The sequence below is a fragment of the Rhyacophila brunnea genome, unplaced genomic scaffold (genome assembly GCF_057557595.1).
Source record: "Rhyacophila brunnea isolate RB1 unplaced genomic scaffold, BYU_Rbru_1.0 scaffold_7, whole genome shotgun sequence".
NCBI classification, from domain to species: domain Eukaryota; kingdom Metazoa; phylum Arthropoda; class Insecta; order Trichoptera; family Rhyacophilidae; genus Rhyacophila; species Rhyacophila brunnea.
Window position 1 is genome coordinate 10749091 of NW_028233339.1, and position 26058 is coordinate 10775148.

At 30.9% G+C, this 26058-nt stretch overlaps 1 protein-coding gene across 1 annotated transcript in view; it reads left to right on the forward strand.

The window, feature by feature from the left end:
• The first annotated feature begins 2705 nt into the window (after nucleotides 1-2705).
• Nucleotides 2706-26058, forward strand: part of Ptr (patched domain-containing protein) — a 183889-nt gene continuing 160536 nt past the window's right edge. The window contains exon 1 of the mRNA XM_085957600.1: nucleotides 2706-3467. The gene's annotated coding sequence lies outside the window, so the exon portion shown is untranslated. The remainder of the gene's footprint in view (nucleotides 3468-26058) is intronic.

The following is a 26058-nucleotide window of genomic DNA, read 5'->3' on the forward strand; positions in this document are numbered from 1 at the left end:
GTAATTTATTGTAATAAATTGATACAATAAGTGCTAATAATTCGATATAAACCTACCCTAGATAGCTGCCGTAGAGGCCGAAAAGCAGTCTTGTGTATAGAATAGACGCGCTGTATCTATCCGCTGCTTGTCGAAGGCCTCTCCATACTGATTTCATTCCCTTCAGCTCTGTATGTTCCGTTACCACTATTTTCGCAGAACTATTTCGTCTCCCACCATTCAGTAGTTTTCTACTCATGTCGCAATCAAAGAATAAGGCTATTCAAATTCGCGTCAAATATAATAATATATTGTAGGGAGGGTGTACTGATCTTAATATTCAAATACCATACCTTAAGGGCTTAGACTTCAGTAAATAAATATTACAATGCTTACATACCATACTTTCATATTATAAGTAGCCCCTTCCATATGTACATTAGCAACAATAGGTAATTTGCCATTGAATATGTATATGATTAAGATATTGGTTATTGTGATTATAAATAATACAATTATTATATCTAAATGTAAATTTTACTTGATAATATAATAATAAGTTCGTATTTATTTATAATTTAACTAAGTCATGCAACTAGACTATGGTAAGTATACTTAAATTGATTTGATAACATGATGATTTATTTGTTTTCTTGATATTAAAGACGTTATGTAAAATCTTATGAACACAATACAATAATTTGTAAATAATAATACCACTATTATCAACCATCGTATGTGGTCTATATTAGTATGGATAAGATAATGGAAGGGAAAACATCTGAATATACTTTCAAATGATTTTTGTATAAGTACTTAATGGATACTTTGCATTAAAAGTTCATTTAATATTGATAAAAAAATCTCTTGTAGTCTCTAATAGTCGAAGCTCATGCACCACTAATTGCTTAGTCTTTCTATACTAGGACTACTAGGAGTAATGAGAACGAGCGACCTGCTGTTTTGTAAAGGACTTACCTTTTGTGAACGATAAGCTGCAGTGATATCAAACCTTTTAAACGATTTTTTTAAATTATTTCTTTTGTGTTTAGTAAAAAATGCAATATAATGGCGATAAATGCCCACGATTTCCGAGCGGTTACGCGCCAGGCTTATAATAAATCCCGGGTTTAAATCCGGATCTGGCAAAAATTTACATGTGTATTTGGACCCAGAGTATGTACTTAATAGGTTGAGCTAGTGACTAACATCCATTTCTCGTAAAACAAAAAGAAGAATCCTCTTTGTGAGGCGGCCCAAATCCCCATAGGATTGTAGAGGCATTTTAAAAAAAGTTTTTTATTAGCTTAGTAATTATTAATAGTGTTTATAAGGCTCTGTATTTACGGGCTCGCGTGTGTTTCTGTATTTTTCTGCAAATATTAAAATGGTACATTTTATGTAAGTACATAGATTTTTGGGGTGTCAAAAAATCCATTACGATAATAAACAACCGTGAATGTTTCAAACATTATATGGTATATTTTATACCATCTTAAGATATACCTACTTAAAAAATCAGCTCCGTTTATTTTTAAATACATTATACCTATATTTATCTAGCTTTATCTGTCTGTCTGTAACTCAGCGCAGCGCGATATAGTACATCACGATCTCTCTTTTGGCCTGCCAAAGGTATAAACAGCTAACAATAATATGTCTATCGATGATGATCTCGATAAATTTGCATCCGAAAGAGATTGCGTCTTCGCTTCAACCCACGTTGCATCCCTCTCATGCTCGCTGCACTTAATCGTTTAGCTATGTATGTATATGTATTTTGCTCACACGTTTCTTAACCCATTCACAGAATTTTATTAGAGTTATTATTTTAAAATATACTTAAATAAAAAAAAAACTTTTTTATGACAATACCAATGAAACTCACGTAAAATATACCGGTTTTATCGAAATATATACCTACCAATTTATATTGGTATTTAAATCGACGCGTTCTTCAGCTATGAATATTGTTTCCGTATATTGCTTTGCTTATGATATAAAAATAGAATTATTGAGCGCATCGAAAATAATGATGACAAGTGGCACTGCCACCGGGATTTTTTCTAGTACCAATAAAATTAAGTTACTGGCATCTCGGGAGAGTAAGATGGGCACGCGTTGTCCATGTGTGGCAAGTTAAGGAAGGAATTGTAGACATGATAACGTTCGAGAGTAGATTGTGTGGAATTTTTCCGTGTGCGGCGTTGACAGTTTTTTTAATAATTTATTCAAACTTGCATGATCGTTTTTCAAGGACCCAAAGGGTTGGGAAAATAGTTCAAGTGTATTCCTTATAAAACGTGTGTTAATATAATCTCTATGAAGGTAAATACCATGCTAGGTGCTAGCGAAAGTTTCTTTTTATTTTTAAGTAATTTCGGAGAAATGAAAAAAGAAATCGGAAAATATTTCAATTAAATCAATTCGTTTCCAATTTTGATTATTGAAAAGATTTATTTTTAATATTGGTGTTATGTACTTATGTAAGAAAATCGGTATCGTTTTTCTTGCAGAAGCACACTCAGTATTCCATCGCTGCCTCCCTTAATGAGCATTTGTTTCGAAGATAAACCTAGACGAGTGGTTCTGGAGTCCTGGTACTTACCTAGTCTCGTGGTAATCAGGTAGGTAATAGTTTTTCGAGAACTCTCCCAGAGTTAAGATTACCGCCGACAGGGCGCTGTGTTTGAGTGGGGAGGCGTAGGGAATTGCCTTTTCTTCTCGGCAGTCGAACAGTGACCGTCGTTCGCGTTGCACATAGCGCGCCTTGGCTAATCTCCCGCCTTTCTCTCCGACAAACTTTTACCGCGTACTTTTAAAATTTCGAACGAACGAACTTGTTTTTCTTTTTTATATTGTGTTCTTTTAAATTCAAACTCTCGTGGCTATTTTTTTTATAATTTTATGGCAGTCCGCTGCAATGTTTAACAGCCGTGTAATACTACTATTATTAATTACTATAAATAATTATTAAATATTTCATCTCTGTATAAATTCGTTTTAAAATGAAATCAACGTTAGATATTGTGAATAAATATGTGACGTAGGTATCTTATTTTATTCACTACGAGTTGCATTTTATAAATGCAAGATCCGCTCTACTATTAGTTGTATATATTAGTGCAATGAAATACGTCTATAATAAAATACAGTGATCGATATTATATTTCTAGTGTTAATTATTGATATTATATTTAATTCTACAAGAAAAATAATACAATAATTGTGTCAGTTTGAACTCTCCCCTATTAATAATCTAATACTAACTAATTACTTAAAGGATTAATAATACGTACATATTTAATCATTTTGAGTGTTAATTATTAACAGTTATAATTATGAAAGCATTAGAAATGATTCTATTACATACTCATTAGTTTCCGTATAAATGTGTTGGTGAAAACTTTGCTAGTGGAGGATTTACATCATCAGAAGTTCAGGCAAAGGAGAAATTTTCTAACGCGTTAGAAAGAGAAAAAAACAAGGTATGCGACTATATTTTATATTAATAACGTTATTGGTTATTATACTGTATCTGTCAGTATGTTTATCTTGTTTGTATTCTTGAGCTTTGCTCGCTTTGTTAAGAAATTAAGAACATGGCGATAAATTGTCGATAAGTAATGAATGACAATAACATTTATTACGTATTACTTTATTGTCATTTTTACTTAAATACTTTCACGACGCCGATGAATGCATTCTGGACCATTTTAGATCTAAATAATTTATCAATAATAAGTTTATTGAACCTTATAAGCATTTAAATATTATATTATAATAATAATATGTATTTTTTTTATATCTGATGGACTGCTTTGTATTAAGTAGTTTTCAAAACTTACAAACAATGTAGTTCTTAGAGCCAATCTGATTTACAGTGAAAGCATTTGCGAATATATTTTAAAATCGAAACGAGAAAGTTGTCGTTGGAATACCACGAATATTTTTAAAAATTTAATATACTAAACACATTAAAACGTTCCAGGATAAAGTATGATTATTAAGACCGAAGTTTTACAATATTTTAAAACTTGATAGTGCTTTTATTGTTTAAAAACTGAGTATCTATATAGTATTGAATATTTCAGAAATACCTTCGTATTAAAGAATGTGATAAAATTGAAAGAGAAGTCAATTTTCATTACCCATCCGTTGGATCTTCTTAATATAGTGATAAAACGTGGAATCAAACTGCCTTCGATAAAATTAAATATTTTTATTTAATGGTAATCAGACTAATACGATACAGCAAAGAATATTCAATCCATAATATCTGGTCTATATTATGTACCTACTTACTTTATGGAAAATATTATTTTTAAATAAAAAATATCCAAAACTTAAAAAGACTCAGAGATAATTATTGTCAACATCAGGGTGGCAGGATAAGGTGTTTATTAAAGAAAAGGTTAATTAGTTTATGACTTTAAATATATTATAACTATGAAATGAATCTCATGACGACAAAAATCAAATAAAACCAAATAATAATAATATCTTCCTGTACTTCCATAGGAATGTTTATTGATATTTTAATCTATTGTAATGGAAAAGTGTTCAAAAAATATTCCATGCTGTGAGCAGAAAATTAATCTCTATATTTTAAACTCTAAACTTAAACTATCTTCTTAGCTCTGGAGAGTTACACATTTTATAAGGTATTGAAAATTATTATAGATTGTCATCAGCAATAAATGAAATAACATTCTAATGACAGTCTAGTCACTAGTGCTATCATTTTCAAATTAGAAATCTACCTTGCTTAATTTTAAACTACATAGGTACCTATTATACCTATTTGAATCAGTTAGTTTCACACATTTTAAGTTAACATTAAGTCGATAGTTATTCGAATTTCATAAAATTATCACAGACAATCAAAATGTTTAGTGAGTTTAACCGAGTTTCAGAATTAAGTTAATACATAATAATATGTAAGAATTAAGTTCCGCGTAATCAATCTAGTAGGTATATAATTATTCTATAAAGTAAAACGTGTAAACTACGTAAGCTTTAATGAATTGCGTGTAAAAGAAAATGACACTGACCACGTTAATTAAACAATGGTTTAATTCTGACATATTGATAATTCATATTTATACGTAATTAATACAAAAGAAATTTCTGATGTTATGTTGAACGGTGACGTCTGAATGCGTTTCACGTGACTTTTGATACAAGAAAGTGAAACTCTATTTCCCTTGTATTTGAATTTAAATTAATAAATTATTATTATATCTCTCGGGGTCTTCTATTGGTTTACGAGCGCGATAAGACATTTGTAAATGTTTACATTGTAAAGTTCAAAGCTCGAGAGATGTCTTATATTTTGCCTAGTGATAAACGCAATATATTGTGTGATAAAAATGCTTAATCGTATATTGTACTACTAACTAGGTACCTATATACGATATTAATTTCATTATTAAACTCAAATTATAATAATAATAGTAAGTATTAAAAAATCCCCCAAAATTTACCAGTTTTATTTATAAAATTCATACATTTTCGAGTTACTGTATTTAAAGTATGCCTACTACAGTTGACAGTGTCTATCTAAGTGGATAAAATCATTTCTGGTAATGATTAAATCGTGTAGATATATCAGTAGCAAGGGTAGAGGTAGGCTGTTAAGATTCGACATAAATAGTGCACACTAAACTTTTTCGATCATTCTTATTTTGTTTTCGTTGAATTCAGAATATATAATTATTACAGATGGTGTTAGTTAGTTTTTTTTTAATTAATTAACTTCTATTAATATTCTTCTATCTATAAAATATCTAAAATTATGTATGACTTAATAGCATAATTTTAGATATTTTATAAATAAACAAATATTTTCTGACAATTATCTACTGTGGCTTAGATTTGGCAGGGCTTAATTTAATTTTTAAATCTAGTAAACACTATTTACACATTGTAGTCCTAGTTAAATGAAAACAAACACGTTTGACTGACAAAGTTTAGTATGCACTATCTATGTCAGATATTAACATCCTACCTCCATCCTTCGCCACTGGTACATATTATATAAGTATAAATGATTTTCCACCAGGATTACCTTATCACATATAGATTATTATAGTGTTTACTCTCTTATCAAATATTATTCGATTTCTTCTTGAGGGATGGGAGGGTGAAGATTATTAATTTATTGTTTCTCCCAATCCGGAGTTTTTATGGGAAAAAATGAGTATATTTTTTAAATTTAAACTACTAACATAAAAAAAGGTTTACTATTTACCTCAGGTAAAACTATTTACCTGTACGAATGAGCAAAATTAGACGTAGAAGTATGTGAATAGACATTTCGCCTAAAGTTTTTATCATACAATATTATGAAAAAGGAAATAAATTAAAATTATCAATTTAATACTCGTATAAAATATATGCCTATCTGTACATTTTATAATGGTATTGCGATCAAGAATTTTCTTTACTTTTGAATAATAAACACAGTTGAATATGTCTGTAACAAAGGGTGGAGGTAGGCTTTTAAGATTCCGAATTAAGAATTTTTTTAACGAAGATTTCGAATGAATACAAGTATATTATGTAAGTAATATAGTGGCGAGAAGTGGAGGTAGACATAAATAGTGCAAATTAAACTATGTTAGTCACACTTATTTGTTTTTTATTGAAATAAGACTACAGTTTACATATAGTAGTTTTTAAAAATCAATTAAGCCCTGCCTAAACCAAACCATAATAGTTTTGGTATATTTTGAGCGAAAGACAAAATTTTGCACACTTTTTCATTCGTACTTATCTGCCTAATTCAAACTATAAAGTTAAGTATGATTTTAATAGCGTAAATTTTGATATTTTATAGATAAACGAATACTTACGACTGACAAAGTTTAGTGTGCACTATTTATGACGAATCTTAACAGCCTACCTCCATCCTTTGCCACTGGAATGTGTCTGTAGTTAATGTGACTGTAAATGCATAAATGAATAAAAATCAAATTTCAAGTTAAATTTGTTATTAAAATTCAATAAAATATATAGTAATTATTCCTGGAATAAGTACCTAATACGTATTATTGTGTTTAATACGTATTAGGTACTCCTGGTGGATTAGTTACCTAGTATATTATGTAAGTAGGTAAATATACAATAGTTAGTACCTACTTGGAATATTAATTTTATAGTAGCTGTATAAAACTTGTTAGAAAACCTTTTTTTCTTTTCGTTTACCTGGATTTCGTGTAAAAAATCCAGGGAATTGCCAAAAATGGCACACGCACAGGTAGAAAAACTCTTTATAAAACCACCTTTACAAAAACACAGGTAAAATCTTTTGTGTTAAACGCACGCACTAAATCGGTTCACCGTAATGATAGTTTTAAATTATATTATGAGAGTTAGTTTTAAAGATAAACTCTGTAGATTTAAAAAAAAATGTAATTGCCGGAATTCTCCATTAAAATATTATGAAATATTAGAGAGCAAAATTGATTAAGAATTAAATAAACAATACAGCAGTATCATTATATAAATTTCACATAAACAGTAAAATTTACCTAAACAGTAAAATTTAAAAGATCTCGAATATAGTGAATAAATTTGGTGGCAGTGATTTTATATAATTATTTATTTATTACAAATATGACATCGTATTATTAATAGAGAGAAACTATATACTTGCTAAAGTTAGACGATTAAATAATTCTGATATACGTAATACTAATATATAGACAGCATGAGGACTTTTTGATTGAAAGTTTAGATTTTACACATGTTAGAACCAATGATATTTCCTTGCTCCAGCGAAAAACTACACAATATCACTTATTGTTAGATTCAATTGTATATATATAAGTGTAACGTTAAGTGTAGTATTTATAATTAAACTACGTATATATTATTCAATGAATAATATAACAGATTTAAGAATGTAACGTACGTTATTTGGAATATATGATAAATAATATTATACAAATTGATGGATGTAGATTTTAGTCCCAATTGCTACACGTATTTTTTAAATAAACATTTTTTTATTATGTATGTTTTTGAGGTGTTTTAAGTATCAATACGGTTTTTCGGTGACTTGAATACCTTTATTTAGCAGCAGCATATGCTAGATTAGCATAATGTTCATCTCTTGTCCTTAGGGTAGTGCGTTCGATTTCCGTGACTGAGTTAAACTTTTTAAAGATTTTTTTGTTGATTATACAGTTTGGTGGGAATCTTGGTCGTATCTTGACACGGTTTTCTTACCAATTATTTACGAAAAAAACAGTTGTTTGACATTTTTTCAAGAATACCAATAACGTAACAACTTATTATCAAATCTGTTAACATAGTTTCAATATTATGTGGATGTTTGTTTATATACTTTTTCTTGAAGCAGAAATGGTATATATGTACTGGATCAATACTAAAATATACTATTATATTATAATATATCTAGGATTCATTATGCGAAAAGTGAAATGCTAAACCATTGTATAATCTAAATGACAGACGTACACTTTACGTCTCGTTAGTGGTAGTATTTTTGAATATGAGTCCTTATGAAGTTTCCTACAAACTTATCTTACAGCGTGTATAATTTTCCCTTCCTTTCGATAATTTATTTATCAAACGATTATTTTCCAACTGCTTTTCTTCAAGGCATACTCTCTTTTAAGTCTCGTGAAGCTCGTAGGTTGCTTCTAAATTTTGATTACTCTCACGAGGGATGTTTTCCAATGCTTATGTCATAAAGAATATCAAATTAAATTTATATGATCCCGTTAACCACATACTGGTATACTACAGGTATACTACCCTCCATGTAACCTTGCAATTTGGAATAGATTTTTTTGAATTATTTGATGAAATCAGCCAATCAGGCGCCTGGCATTTACTAATATTAGCACTGATACGCAGTGCGTATTACACACAAATCTTATCACAATAATTGCAAAGTTACGTGGAGGATACTCTAGCAGTCATTACCTCTTTTGAATCAACTGTTTATCGTTTAAATAAAATATAAGTAAGTAGGTATATTTATGTTTTTTATTTTTGCTGCTTCTCTCTTCTGAGGGTAATATTTTAATTACCACATTGTAAACGTCCTAAATTATGATTTGTTTTGTTTACAAAGTTTTAATTTTAAATAAATAAATACAGCGCTCGAAATACACAAGCTTATGAACCGGAGCGTTCGACAATTTTTCGAAAATATTAGTGTAAGAGTTAAGTTAAGTACCTTCCATACCTACCTAATTACCTTAGACGGACAAATGCAACAACTGTCTTAAGACATCCGATGCGCATTACTAAGTTTTAGGCAAGGAACGTTTTTAGCACCACAGGCGAGAAAAATATTTTTTTACGAAATGTGCTGTCAAAATTAGTATTATTATTTTTCCTTACTTTATGTACCACGTATAAGCAGTGTGTGGTTCATCTACCTCATCATTTATTGTTTTTCAATTTGTGTATGAGTCAGAGTATGGACCTAATAGGTTGAGCAAATGGCTGACATCCATTTATCGTAGAAACTAAATCTGTCAATACAAACCTCTACTTTGTTGGAGGCCCATATGATCTTATTCGATCGGACATGGTCAAAGAAGAAGAAAGTATGGGGTACGCTTGCGACAGACAGAGGGAAGTGGAGACATTTCCTGCAGGTGGACAAGATCCACATTGAGTTGTAGTGATCGATAATGATGGTAATGAATGTTACAATTATTATACCACCGCAAAACACTGAGCAAACACTCTTAACCCATAGCTTACGGGCCGCACAAAATTGTGTTTTTGCTAATTATTTTTCAAATGCAAATTAACACGTTAATTACAAAATTAATTAAAAGGGCCCGTAATAATGTATTATTTCCGATAATTTAATTAGTAATATCATAAAATATCCACAGATGTTGAGAATGCCGGAAGGCAAATCATGAAATACAATGCAATGGTACAAAACTCTTTGAAAAAACACTTTGAAACAAAACAACACAAAATCTTATTATTATTTGTAAAAATATATGTGTACGACATGTCAAGTAACTTATTAAACTTTATTAACAAATGAAAATTAATGTAATGATTGTCATAAGAATTTTACAAACCGGAGCGCCATTTTTAATTTTTCCACGAACCGAAGCTGGGCTCCGGTGCGTTCCAGTTCATTTCGAGCGCTGAATAAAATTTAATGATTACCTCAGGGCTCAGATACTACGTGTCTTAATATTTTTTATTATTTTTGATTTTTCTGGAACGATGTATATTATATATAACTATATGACGTATTTTCAAAGTCAGTGATAGAATCTGATCTTTTGAACCAGATATAATACAACGGTACTTGACATTGTTACGCTTCACTGGATAAATCTGATCTGTCTACTATAATAAAACAATAGTAAGTTATATTTTCTTTTGGGCATCTATCTATCTAATGTAGTAAATAAAATAGTATTTTCATATTTAGGTTAGCTTCCAAAGTTTCACTCCCACCTTCCACTTACAGAAAGAAAGTTGATCGCAGTGGTTTAACATAGTTATGGAACAGTTATTATAATTAATATTATATGAATCGACTATGTTATTACTTAGGTATGTCGATAAACAAAATTCATGCTGTAATAGTGTAATTTCTTTTTTACATAATATACGTAATATTTTAATAGTCCTTTATATAAGGAAATATCTGTAACAGTTATATGTTATCGGTGAAAACTGATATCTATTAAATTAATATGTTAGCAACGGGTATTAGCGATTTAGTTGCTACCTATCCACTGAACTGGTTTGGGCAGGGCCAAAATTTCCATATGAAAAAATCCGTCAAATTTGATTTGACCTAATGATTTTTCGCAGGTGTGGTTCAATTATATAGGTAACAAAAATAAATAATGATGAATTGGACTGAAATATGCAAGTTATATAATAGTAACTGAGTAGCATACATATTATAACATTACATACAAATGTGTATCGATCTTGGATAGTCATTAAATTTTTAATGGAATTATACTTTGTCGCATACCGATGCATATATTATTTTACAAAGAGCTTACGTATGTCTGTAAGATTTAGTTGTTTTGGTAACAGATTTAATTTCTCATCATATTCGCTTATAAGAAACGAAAAGAAAGATAACGCTAATGCTCAAATACATTATCATCACGTTACGTGCTGTCACAGTAAGCTGCTGCTACGAGAAAACATGTGTAAAGTCGTTTTCCTTGCTTGGTATTTAAAATGTTATCATCATACTGATGCTCCCATCCCGTGGCACATTTTGAACCTTTAATTTAAACGAACATTGTCAGTTATCAAAATCTGTTGAAATCACCATAAAAACAATGAGGGCACCTCATGCGTATCGCGCTACATCATGAACCGCACTAGTCAGTGAACGTTTTTTCCATTTTCAGCAGGCCTACACATTTCCGACTCACGTAAAAATTGCGTTGATTTTAGTGGTTTTCTCTGTGGAATTTCTATTAAATTATTATCTATGTCTGGTGTTTACGTCTATTATCTATGGTATGCTGGTTGGGTTATGTTTAAAATATCTATTATTTATGGATGCAATAGAAACTGTTAAAATTAATTAAAATTGCCATGAATAATAATTCAAAATACTAATACATTAGAGTTGGGACTTTCTCTAATTGAATTTATAGAGATATTGATCATTCAAAATATTCAGTGGAATGACAAAACCATATATTAAATTTATCACCGTGCCAGCATGTAACAGCACGTGACGTGATCATAATGTAATCGCAGCATAACGATTATTTTTGAATGACAGATCGATACTTTATTTCGATACGATACCGACAGCAGGTATCAATATTTTTTCTTTCGATATGACGGCCTAACCAGAGAAATTCATCTAATCTTTTAATTTAAAATTGATGGCGATTAGTGTGATAAAGAGGGCGACTATAATCTCTTGTCTATAGAAGCCATCGCTGGCGATTTATAATATACGCATGACATAATAATATGTACAATACGTAATATTGTATAAATATATAAATAAATTATATACATCGCGAAAGCTTTAAAAAAACCAAGTGGTCGTGTCATGATATAAAGAGTATTGCCGAAGATTGAAAGTTACTAGTATTAGTGCTTAAATTTGCTAACCGTCAAGTTATGTTTCGATTTTGTTTATCTAAATTTTCGAATATTAATAGCCGATTATATAAATAAACTTACCTATCTCACCTCTGCCTGCGAATACAATATTATGTTTTTATCTTAGTGCAGACCTGAATAATGAATGAATCTCAGAGCACAACATCGTGCACCATTATTATAAATGAACCTGTGATGTGAATAAAAGTTTGAATGAAATAGTTTGCAGGTAATTTAATCATTAACCATAGTAACATTTCTATAGATTCACATACACATATTTAGTCTATGTCTCTATAAAAGTGAGTTTTCTTCCACTTTGATTTTAATATACTCGTTGTTGCATTGTTTTCGAGCGTTGGAGCGGACCCTTTTGTTGAGTTGCTCCGCTCCAACTCCGCTCCGGGACCTAATACATCATCTGGCTCCACTCCATGGTCTGCTCCATTCCGGGTATTTTTTTTAAAATGAAATAAAGTATTATATGAATACAAAATGTAAAAAACAAATAAAAAATAAGTAAGTAGTTTTGAAATAATCGTCATTTTCATTATTAATTCTATTAAACAAAACCGACAGCAAATCGTCTCTCATTATTTACCTCTTCTGTCAAAAAAGTGAGGTTATTTATCACTCGGCAGTGTTGCCATATTTCAAATAATTCCAGTGTTGTAAAGTGTCAAAATGTAGATACTATTTTCAATGAATTTTAGGACGAAAATTTAAGTGGAGCACTAAAATTTTTCGGTACTCCGGGTAAAATCCTATTGCTCCAGTGCTCCGTGCTCCTGCTCCGAGCTCCGCTCCAACGCTTTGCTTTATAATATTATAATAATTGATGCAATATATTTTTTTACAATAATTTACATATAGATTTTCATAATCGCTTATTTACAAATATGTGATTACAGAGTAAGATTTCCATTCCAAAAAAATGGCCTTAAAAACTTTTCAAGTAAGTATTACGATAACATTGAAAAGTATATTTCGAATCAATTATTACTGCCCGATCTGTTTCAATTAATGTCGACATGTTCAACGCTAGAAATATGCAACCTAAATAAATGATGTGGTCGCCAAAAACAAAGCTGTTTATTTATTTATTTATCTGGTAATAAACTTTTTTTATTTAAAAAATCATACGTGATACAACTGTGAAGTTATTAATGCATCTCAAACCAGGTAGTAAAATGAGCAAATATTTTATATAACATAAATACTAGTAAGATAATAAATTTGTGTACATATTGACCGTGATATTTCGATTGGTTAGTGGTTATTTTGTTGTAAAGTAATAGGTGTATTTGATTTTTGAATTTGAGGTGTTTTGTAAATTCGTACTAGGTACCTACTTAATACTATCTAATATACAGTGGCGTGCATTGGATTTTCGGGCGATCAAATCGATACATTTAAATCACAAGTTATATTCTTGTATTAATTGAACAATAGGTATAATATAATTTCCTTATACATATAAAAATGTGCCATAGAATAACAATAAATAATATACAAACATGACAGTTATTTTTTAAGATACTCAACATAGAGATTTAACCGAATTCATTTCATTTTAAAATTCATTCATTTTAAAAAAAATTATCAATATTATTTTTTCAATGTAAATCTAAAACTCTTCTTCTTCTTCGATGGCGCTACAGCTCAAGTCGATCCCTTTTCTCCTCCACCGCCGTCCTCCAGCCGGAACGGTCCTCCGCACGTCTTTTCCAAATCATGATTTTTAGCAGCTGGTTGGCATCTTTTGTAATGTTGTCACCCCATCGTGTGCTTGGCGTTCCCCCTGGATTTCCTTCGAGGATCTTCTTCGGTATCCGTGACTCAGGCATGCGCTGGACATGGCCTGCCCAGTTCAGCGTCTGAAGTTTTATGAAGGTGGAGAGTTTTGAATCTTGTTATAAGCGGTATAGTTCCGTGTTGTACATAATTCTCCACTTCCCACCATCATTCATGGGTCCGTATATCCGCCTCAGGATCTTTCTCTCAAAGCAATCCACCATTTTAGCTGCTTTCAAATTTAGCGTCCATGACTTGCACCCGTATGCAACGACTGTGCATATGACGGTTTTATAAAGCCGGGTCTTAGTTTTTCTGTGCACATTTCTGGATTTGAATATGGGCCGCAGTAAGAAGTACGATTTATTTGCAGCGATTATTCGGGCTTTTATTTCTTCCAGTTCCTCGTTCTCTTTTGTAATATTGGAACCCAGGTATGTGAACCGATTGACAACCTCAAATTGATGGTTTCCAAAACAGGAACTTTGGCCCAGCCTACTCTGATTTTGTCGGCTTTGTACCTTGATTTTAGTTTTGTTTTCATTTGAGCCAATCTCCAGTGCGGCCCTTTGGAGGTGGTCAAATTCTTTCTTCATAATCTGTATGGATCTGCCCATCATGTTGAGATCGTCTGCGTAGCCAATCAGTTGGCCCGGTCTGCTTAATATAGTGCCGCTCCTGTTCACTTGAGACTTTCTGATAGCGGATTCGAGGGCTAAGTTGAACAGCATGGGAGCCAACCGTCTCCTTGCTTTAGATCCCGATTCCCGAGATACTTCAAAGCCCTCCGTCAGTTGGCCATTCACTTTCACCTGGGAGTGTGTATTCTGCAGTGTGATTCTAACAAGCCTGACTAGTTTCGGCGGGATTTCAAAGTCCAGAAGGACAGTGAATAGTTTTTCTAAAACTCAGCAAGAGTTAATTTACAGCCATCATCTTATTATAAGTATATCACAAATTCATAAAAGCAAGCAACGAAACGGTCTTTTTTAGGTATTTGTTACTGAATATGTGACATAGATGAGCGGATTTCTATATCTTGTTTTTACCATAGATAGTTATCATCATAAATTTTCTGGTGTTCGAATTTAGAACTAAGCTCAACACAGTATAGAAAAGCATTGATTGATATGCCAAATGTTAGCATGTGGCGCCCTCACTCAGCGGTCAAACTTATACTAGTGGATCTATAAATAAGATTCACGTGGTCATTTTCGCTGTAGATAATATGATAATAAAAATAATAATTTGAGTTTAGACAGAAATGGCGCATAAGAATTCGGTAGGGGATGATTGCACACTACTGTGCATGCAAAGAACAAATTAATTAATAGAATTCAGATAGGCTATACCCCAATACACTACATTTTGAAGCAGGGTTTTGAATGTGTGAATGTCCTACGAAAATGAACCAAACATTTTAGACGTGTTTGACGTGACGACACCAATATTCAATGAGCGTCAGTATATAAATCGAGAACAGTTGTCAGAACGAAGGACAAGCTTACAATGACGTATTCTTGACACGTGTTTAAGTTAATCCCGTATTCTTCCATACGCGAGATCGGTCGCCTGTTACTCCACACCCGTTAGGTATTTCAGTTCCCATTAATTCTGTCTTCATGCTACTGACAATATAGAAAATGAATATATAATATATTATAAGGACGCTATGAATATGAGAAATCTTCCAGTAATCTCCTTAAAGACAAACGCATATTACTCAGGTGGGTTTGGTTATGTTAGTTTAGATTAAGTACCATGTGAAATTGAAAAGAATACATTATCTTACGTCATGATATGCAATAACAAAATAAAATTTATCTAAGTAATCGTGGTTATTTCCGAGGTACAAATTTCGTATTCGAATTTTCAAAAAAGGAATACTCAAGGACTATAAACGGGTGACCCATATAGTAGCCATTTTGAATTAAGAAAACGTCCGCTTTCAGTGAGAGCCCTGTCAAAGGGAGCTGCGCGGAAGACAAAAAAAATGCAAAATAACAACAATAATGATATTCTGTGACCGATATCTTACGGCGAACGCGCGCGCCTCTCGTAAATGTAGGTGAGGAGTACCGTTGTAAATATGCCGCGCTTTTTTCTTTGCCTCCGGCTCGCCAACTTGTTCCGGTGTGTGCGGACATCGTCGAGCATTATTTCTGCCATCTTTATGGGCATTCCAGATGCCGCACAATATTGCGCGGAAATGTACCATCGATGCGAATAACCATCGATTAATGAGCAACATCAGTGGAACAAACCAAATCGCAGCGATTCAAGACAAGATAGCAAACTTCTTATTTCTACTAATATCATATAAATATGAATCTTTTTAAACATTGAAATGTTCCCTAGAATAGGATTGTAATACCTATATACAAATATGGGTCCAATTTTGATTTAGTTATAATTGACCTTGATTTGCAAAGAAATAAAAGCTTTAATCATATTGCGTATTTGTAATATTAATACTATCGACCGAAGGTACTTGATGGAATTTTAATTTAATTTATAATGGATTTAAGTTTTGTTCTATTTCATTTGAATACTTTTTTGTGGATTGGTAATATTAAAAAAATATATTATAAAACAAAAAATAGGTAGGTATCATGTAAGAATATTATTGAATATTAATTTGTTTAACTAATAACTTTTTAAAGACTGATATCATAGATATATCTCATTAGTTAACGCCATTAAATTCCTAATACGTTACCATTGTTTCCAGAATGGACGATTTTACACCTATTGAGTGTAGTATTTTTTTGATTATAATAATTAATGATCTATTATTAGGCTTTGACGATTTATTATAATATGCTATCGAATGTATTGTTATTAATAAGATAAGGTTTTTACTAATTAGGTTTTTTACTGACACTTCAACTATTCATAATTTGTATGTTATATTTTTATGGTGATCCATAAGTGTGAGGTGAGGTGAGGCAAAAGTTATTATCCACCGTATTGTATTAACTTGTTATACAAGTTAGAGTTAATTGTATTCGTTGTCAGTGTGTATTTGCCTTTTGGTGAGTGCACATAGTGCATGAAGATGCCAAAAGGCGAAACTCGGGTTACAAAAAACGACTCGAATGGAATAATACAAAACTTAAATCCATTAGAATATATATTTTTACATGATAAATTTTGCTATATAGTGGGAATAATGTTAAATATAACATTATTTCCTAGTCTAAAATACTTATGCAATATCTTGCTAAATATATCTGGGAGATATATAAAAGTCATTAAATTGGTATTCGGTGAAACAGATAATTGAAATTTCTGAGAAACTCTGTAAAATTTCTTAAAGTGGATTCATAGTGTGCCTACTTACTAAATTATGACTGTTCAAAATATTGCTACTATTACTAGTATTGTATTTTTTTGTGGTCGCATCTTGTATCTTACATAATATTTGCTTATGGTCCCGTATGAGCAAGGCTATGCAACCATAAAACATGGCAGAGAATCAATTTGTTCCAAATTTGAATAATCACACATCACGTGACTCCGACAGCTGTCATGATGCCGCTCGATTTAAAGAATAATTATAATACACATCGAGAGATCGATTGATTAAAAACGTATTAACTATGTTGTATTGTTCAATTAAAGATGTACCGTTTCTTATTTATATCGTTACAAAGGTATCAGGACGACTTGCTCTAGATACCATAGAAGTAAAGACGGGTACATAATATTATTACTTATAATAATTTGAACAGAAAAAAATCTAACATAAATGAGGTTAGTATTTATTTTAAACTAATTCAGAATATAAATAGAAAATTAAATCATCATTCATTTTCATTAAACTATTTTTTTTATTTAGCGACTAAGACACAAGAATGTAACATTCTATATAGCATATTCCAGCAGATACAGGTTCAAGTCCCGTCGGGTGTCATATTTTTTCTACAAAATGATTTTTATGTGCATGGGATATTTTCAAATTATGTACTTATATTCAATATATAGAATGTTACATTCTGAAATCCTGTATCTTATTCGACGAATACTAGTATATACTAATAATAGACGAGGACTAATCCGCGACGTCGGTTAGTAATTAAGGAATTAATTGATACCTACTTTAATTTAATATACTAAAGCCTATAACCAACATTTTAACGCAATTCGATAAGCATTTCATGTAACAACTACTAGTGAAAACCGTCGTAGTTAACTAAGATGCCGGTAGGTTCATTGGAAAAGCATACTGGCGCGAAACCAGCAGATACAGTTCAAGTCCCGTTGGGTGTCGTATTTTTTTTCTTCCTATAAAATGATTTTTTCTAGTGTGTATATGCATGAGATTTTTTCAAATTATGTTTGTGTATTAAATAAACACAGTTTTAATATATTCTGACGTTTGATATTATTATCACATACCTACCGACAGTTAAATATTTTATTCTAGTTTCATTATTATCATAATCGCTTCATGCATAGTTCACGGACCTCAAAACTTCAAAAGGTCTGAGATTTAAAGGAAAATATCACAGTAATACTTATACTTAATAAAATATAATAAAAACAATAAAATAATATGAAATCTAATTATTGACTGGGAGTAATTTCACTCAGCCAGTGACATTAAATGCTGAATAAATGTCACTCTTGGCTGTTGTCATAACTTTCGATTACAATTAACTACATTACAACACAATCAGCTAGTGGTCGCCTTACTATAAAATCACTGAGGCTATTTGATCAGATAGTAAATTAAAATTAATTATAAATTTGTACATTTCATAAAAATCGATTTTACTAGTCTGATATTCATCTTTGAATTGATGTCTTTTAGTGTTATGGAAAATATTGGTAATGCAACCTGCTAATCTATTCTATACACCAGACTGCCATCGGTGGCTATAGAGGGTAGTTTATCATATTTATATATTGACGTATTATAATTGTTACAATAAGTTAGTCGGTTAAACTGTAAAAACTGTCTATTTCGCTCTAAAAGTTAACACAGATGTGCGGTTAAAACATAGTACTTTTTGACACTTCAGCGCATCTATACTATACAAAAGACTGTTATCGAGGGAAGTTTTTCATATTTTTATGTTGAAGTAGGTATTATAATTTTTACAATAAGTTAGTTGTAGTTACAATAAGTGATACATTTTAACAGCACCTCTCTTGCCTGTGCTAACTTTTAGAGATAGACAGTTTTTACTGTTTAGACGGCCAACTTATTGTAAAAATTATAATACCTCAATGCAAACATATGATAAACTAAACTCGATATACGCATATACACACAGTGTTGTACAGGATGGTTTTTCTTGATACAACTTTGAAAAGTGTGTATCGTTCGTTACGTTACGTCATTACTAGGGATTCCAATCCCGGGATCCCGAGCTATTTTCGATACCTATGAATCCCGGGATTGATAAACATAATCCCGAAGCTTTCGGGATTGATTTTTTTTATCAATTTTTATGGACAATAAAATAAAAACGAAAATATAACAGAAAAAATACTTTTTAATAACAAATAACTACATTAAAAATAAACTGAGTTTGAATGAAGTTTGATTTATACCCATGTGCAAGTTGCGGATTCATTTTATTTTTTCACATGAATTAATAAAAATGAGAAAGATTGGAAAATAACAAAGTAATTCCACCATGATCTCATACGTTTTACGGCAGTTTCATACTTTGCTGACTAATTAAATTTATGAAACGGAAAGGCCATAAGTACACCATGATTTGCTTTACTATTTTAAATCTCGCTAACCCATTCATTAAGTCTTAACTATCAGAAACAGCAATCTCATATTCAATTCACATTATTATTTATATTACAATATTATTTATTCCGTTAAACTTATGTATTTCCAAGATTGAACGTATGCAATATTAACAATAAATGTCTTAAATAGTATAAATTATACTAGATTTATTTTTGACCGATTTTATCAATGTTATTTGAAAATATAAAAAAATTATATAAACAATGGAAAAAAATGCCAATCCCGGGACCAGTCCCGAAATCCCGGGATCAGAATTTTGGCTCGGGATTGGATTCCCTAGTCATTACGGTGTATGTACAAAACACCTGAGTACAATGTGTTGGTATAATTTACCACAAAACATAATGACATATTGTGTGAGCAAATAATTATAACAATATTATATTTTTTAAATATTTTTTTAGATTGATTATAGGCTGCTTAATCTCTTTAAAGTAATGACACAGGTTCGTGGTACAGCTCCCAATTTTCTATTAAATTTATTTAAAAAAAATATAGCGTACCTACTATCTATTTTGCAATATCAACGTTACTGGAATGATACCATCATACTCGCGTATGTAAGTAAGTAGGTACCGTATGAATTTTAACTGGCTATTGGCAATCTAAAGCAAAGTATTTTGCAATGTCTACAATGCGCGATGTGCGTATTTATTCTAACCACTCTGAATTATTGTTTCTTACTTTCGAAAATGACAAATTCGCTCGGAGCTACGATTTATTTTATTTCCGCTTTCCACACTAATTGGATTGTATAGTCTACGACAAGGGTCTATACAGTAGTCAACATTTTTATATCTACCGCCCACTTGTGTATCTGTTAATAGTAAAATTTTCTAACCACCCACCGGTTCCACAGTCATGATGATATATACAGTAGGGAATAACTTTACTTCATAAAATTTATAAAGCAGAGTTACAGTAAGTTAAAGCATATAATAATAATTACTTACCAAATACTTTATCTCAGACTTTCGCTAAGTTTGTAAGAATAAATCTTTATAAAACAACTTACTGTAGTTAAATCTATCTTTTGATTTATACTTTGAACCATAAAGTCTGATGAAATTACATTTAACTAATTAAATTATTAATGATATCCCTGAGGCTGATGCTGTGAAACTAAATACTAGATATCTGGCTCAATTTTATGGAAACATAATGAAAATGTTTTAAAACCCCTACCGCCCACCATAAACGCTGGAACGCCCACTAGTGGGTGGTAGGGACCAGGTTGACTACCCCTGGTCTATACTCTATATTATGCATTCTCACTCTAGTTGAAAAAAAATATGCTACCTATCGTACCTCGTAGATGGCAGTGAGTTTATTTATGACAAAAATCTAGCTAGCTTTAAAAACAAATTAAGTTAGTCGTACTATGAAATAAAACCCTGTATTTCCGCTAAAATATAAACCCTATATAAGTTAGATGACTAGTAAAAAATACATCTAGTAAGTTGGTAAAACTGTCATGACTATAATTTATTGACAAACCATTACGACCATTTTCACGTTGATTTTTTGAAGCAACTTCTCTGTTTATTCTTCAATACCAAGATTACCAAGTATTCGTACTCTTTCTAATAGTTATTCTATTGACATGTCAAAATCGCTTCGGATATTGATATATTCCACCTACGTGAGGATGAGTATAGGTGGACGTTGTTTTATAAATTCTTCAAATAGGGTCTGCTTAACTCATCCGATGTACTTCCTTGTACTATCTAATTAATATTTTTTGTATTTACACTTTCCAACTATTTAATAACTTAATACTGATCTATCTCTCTCTTTTTTATGTAATACTGTTTTAATAATATTTATTCGTTTCTAAATGTCATGTGTGAACGTCTTAAATTAATAATTTGTAATTTTCACTTTATGTAAAAAAAAAAAAAAAAAGAAAAAGATTTTGAAAATGCCTCCGTTACTCCGGCACTCAAGCACTGCATTAAATGTCATCTACTCAAATTATTTTCATAATTTGTTATGCTGTTTTTATATTATTGTACTTTTTTTCATTTTATTAAAATTTAACGATATTGTATTTTGTTGTTGAATAAATTGTAAGTACCTGAATGTAATATATTGTTTTGTTTTACTATTGCATTTTATTTTATATGTGCATACGCCATTTATAAATATATTCGGCAATTCGTACGTGTTGATAAATAGACAAGTAGCCCTTATTAATCTTTTGCATTCTGGTCATTTTTGCATAGGTGGATGTGTAACATGGATATATACTGTATAGTGTATACTGTTATAATTTTATAGTATTTGTCATTAGAGTGACATTTTCTATAATTAGTTACTAGTTAGTCATATTATCAGTTTATTAGAAAGAAAAAAATATTTTTTTCACATATTATCAATGGCTTCAGTGCGGCTATTCGTAACAGTTATCACTTTAGCACGTTTCCCTTATTTTCATTGGTTATCTAGAATAATCGGTAAATTTGTAATACGACGAAAATTTAGGTTGGTAGACATGTCGGTCAAATTCGGATATGTTCGTGCTGGCGAATACGCCCGAACCCAAGAATTTTCTTTTGTCAGACACATAAATTTAACCTACAATTTTATTAGTCACGTCATTGCTATTGCAGCACAAATGTAATTGCAGTAAAACAACTATTATGCTACTACTAGCTGCTACTAGCCACTCGATATTTGAAAGCTCGCGGGGAACTATAAATTAAGATGGCAGCCGTGTCGTAATTATATTTCAAAATAGTCGGATCTTGCGTCTCAATTCTCAAAAATAAAATTGACGTACTAGATTTCGCTATAAAAGTTAACACGGCCAAGAGAGGAGCTGTTAGCACTTTTTGACAGCTTAGAGTTTTTATTATTAACTAACTTATTGTAATAATTAAATGGCTGAATACACAAAGTAGTAATAAATGTGATATATTTATCACATGTAACTCTTTTTGGATGTGATATGTTAGAATAGCCTCGCAGGAGCTCCGTTTGGTAAGGACGTGTGGATCACGTATCAATTATATTTCACAAACTAATAATTATTATTATTGCTGTACAATTTTATATACCTAATAGTTAACATAAAAACTCACTGATCTATAACATAGCCTAAAATAAATTTTAATAAAGACGATCATTACTCTTAATCGAGATCGTTAATTTCTTTAGATTTCTCATAAGTAAAGATATTTATTCATTAGAAAAAATTAACGTACATTATACGATATTAATGCGTGTACTTGTTAGTTAGTTACTTTCCTATTTTGTATTTTTTTGCAATTTGGCCGCCTGGTAAAGATAACGGAACTGACAAATGAATATGCATTTTTTCTAGAGGAATTTCGTAGAAATCGCCAATCGCCAAAATCACTTCGTGACTTTCTTCGACTTCGATGGTTAATACATCGTTCTGTTCCGATACTTAATTTTGAATACGAATGACGCCATTAAATATTCTTAAATCGGCTAAAATATACATACGTAAAAATGAAAAGATAAATTATTATTGGACATTAAAGAATTCATTATTTCACGAAGTCGTAGATAGGCGATCAAATTATTTACTCAACATTGTAATAATGTGTAATTACAAACAGGATTATCATAAAATGTTACTGTCTGAAGTGGTGTACAACTAGAATACATTGATTTGTATATTATATTCTCATAACAAAACAAGTTTCTCTAATATAATTAATGTAATTTACGCAACACAATAATAACAATTCGGTTTTTTCCTTTATTTATTTATTTTCTAATCATTATTTCATATTTAAGTGACATTTTACTTTTATTATCATGAGAAAATAAATAGCAGTCTTTTTAGAGAATAAAATCGTAATTAAAGAAATAATATAACCTTTTATTTGAAATAAAATTTTAATGTGTTTTATGTTGACCTTTGTTTAACGACTTAGAAACATTTTGAAAGAAAGGTGAAATTAATAATATTAACGCCCACCACGAGAGCGATTACGCGTCACGATTAAAATGTTGTGGATCCTGGGTTCGAGTCTCGGGTCAGGCAAATTAACATGTTGTTTTTTAATGTGTAGACGCAGAGTATGGGCATAATAGGTTGATCAAGTGGCATCCACTATGACATGGCAAACATATTTTAATACAATATCCACTTTGTAGAGTGGAGGTCTATATAATCTTCTTAGGATAGAACATACTAAAAAATTACATCTATTCCTACTGTACCTCAATTTTCTTTTACTAATATTTATTTTATTAGCGATAATATATCCTGTTGTAATGTAATGACGGTTTGGTGCCCTGACGTAAAACCCCGTGTACACGTGCACGGATTTACTGTTGACAGTAAGTATTACCGCGGCCTTAACAAGAAAATGTATGGGTAAACATGTATTATCCTGCAGATGCAAGCTTGCATGCATGAATCAAAAAAGTTTGGAAGCTTCTGAATTTTCATGCGACAGTAGGGATTATTTCGATCTGCGCCTAGAGTAGAACGATAGTGGTGAACCTGCCGGCAAAAAAACGAACTATACTCATTTTAAAGTTAACCAATTTTCACTACCTGTCAAATAGTACCATAAAATGACAACATCGCGTCTTGCTTACTCTTGAAGAATGAGATTGGAGATACTGTCAGTACTTTTACGTGTAAACAGTTATTGTCACGATATTTTAAAATACGCACTATTGGTGTAAGAGGTAAAAAACGTTGTCTAGCGTGTCATGAAGTATGCACCAATTATTGATAAGCACTATATTTTGAATTATAATGATTTTAATACTATTATTATGCTTATAATATTATACAATCTCATAAATTAAAAACAAAAATGTTTAATAAGTTGCATTCTTTAAACATAAAAATCGATAGCGTTTTTGTTTAAGCATTTATTTATTCCACAATCACTTTCATAACAAATATTATTAGAAATTAACACCGATTAATACTATTTTATAATACTAATTAATAATAATAATAATTAATATACCAATCTGACACTTCTAGAGCCTTCGCGACATTTTGTTTTCGACTAGAAAAATAGATTCGCGGACGTTTCGTGAACGACCAATCGTTGAAATCATTAAGTACATTTTGTTTATCGCATTTTCACAGAGTTGCAAATAAGGGTTGTGTTATTTATTTTTGCATACGGTGTTAATAATAGCCATTCAAATACTAATTGTTGATTCTATAATTAAAAACTTATGACTATAGTTTAAAAAAATGTGAACTGATTAATTGATTGAATTGAATTGAAAGTGTTCTTGGCAAACAAAGTTTTTGTTTATTTTTTTTTCAAATGTCGATACCTAGCTACTTCAGACTAAAAACTGATTCTCTAAACTATTATAATGGGTACGCTTGAACGTTAGATTTGAGTCATTTACCAACCTGTGATTAATTTCAAAGCTTTTTCTGTTCCTAAAGTAAAATGTTATCCTTCCAATGGCAGTCAATTCATGTTACTCTGAAAATACCTATGTACCGTGGATCAATACTTCCCATCACATACATATCATATTTAAGTGAAGAATATTTACTTACTAACGAACTTAGCATACAAAGTGCTACCGTAAATTACCTTATAAAATTACCTCATAAATTTTTTATTCTTTCGTAAATAGATAAAAGAACATAAATGTGGTTTAAACATGAACTCTACCTAAATTGCTATAAATATTACTATTGATAGTCCGCGTATTACATTGTAAAAAACATATTATTGTAAGCAGTCGAAAAATTAACCAAACCTACATTGCAATAAGTGTGATATAGAAAACTGGTGCTAGTGTCCATTCTAATATTCTGCTGTGTTTACTTTGATATTGATAATATTATGTTGTGTGTGAGTGTTTCGGCATACTAGATACTGGACGTCAGGGAAGTCATTGGTCTCGCGTGCGATTCCCGTGTCTGACAATTTCACATGTTATTTTGCAGTGACGTCCTGTGGGGGTAGGCAGATTGAGCGTCGCTTGGAGGCGGCACTTACCCGAAGGGCGAAAAATCGAGAAGAATCATTATTTATATAAAGAAATAGCTACCTAAACTTAGTAATAACGGAAATATATTTCCATTAAAAAATTCAGCTCACTGGTTGGAAACGAAATGTATTAATTATTACTATAAAAGTTTTAAAAGGACTTTATTTTTTTGTCGGTTTCGCGATGTCTTGTTTACTTCCGTTGTCTTTGGATGTCACGTCTTTAGTGAAGAGCAGCAATGACACGTGTAGATTTGCAAATAATATTTGAATTGTAGGTAGGATTAATTTAAAAATTATACACATATGTTTGCTAGTTACTCGTTTTGGAAGTTGACAGGCGTATTTTTAAATGTACCTATCTGAAATCGTAATTCGCAATATTATTGTCTATTGAAGCAGAAATGGCATTTGAATTAGATGAATTAGTGATATTGT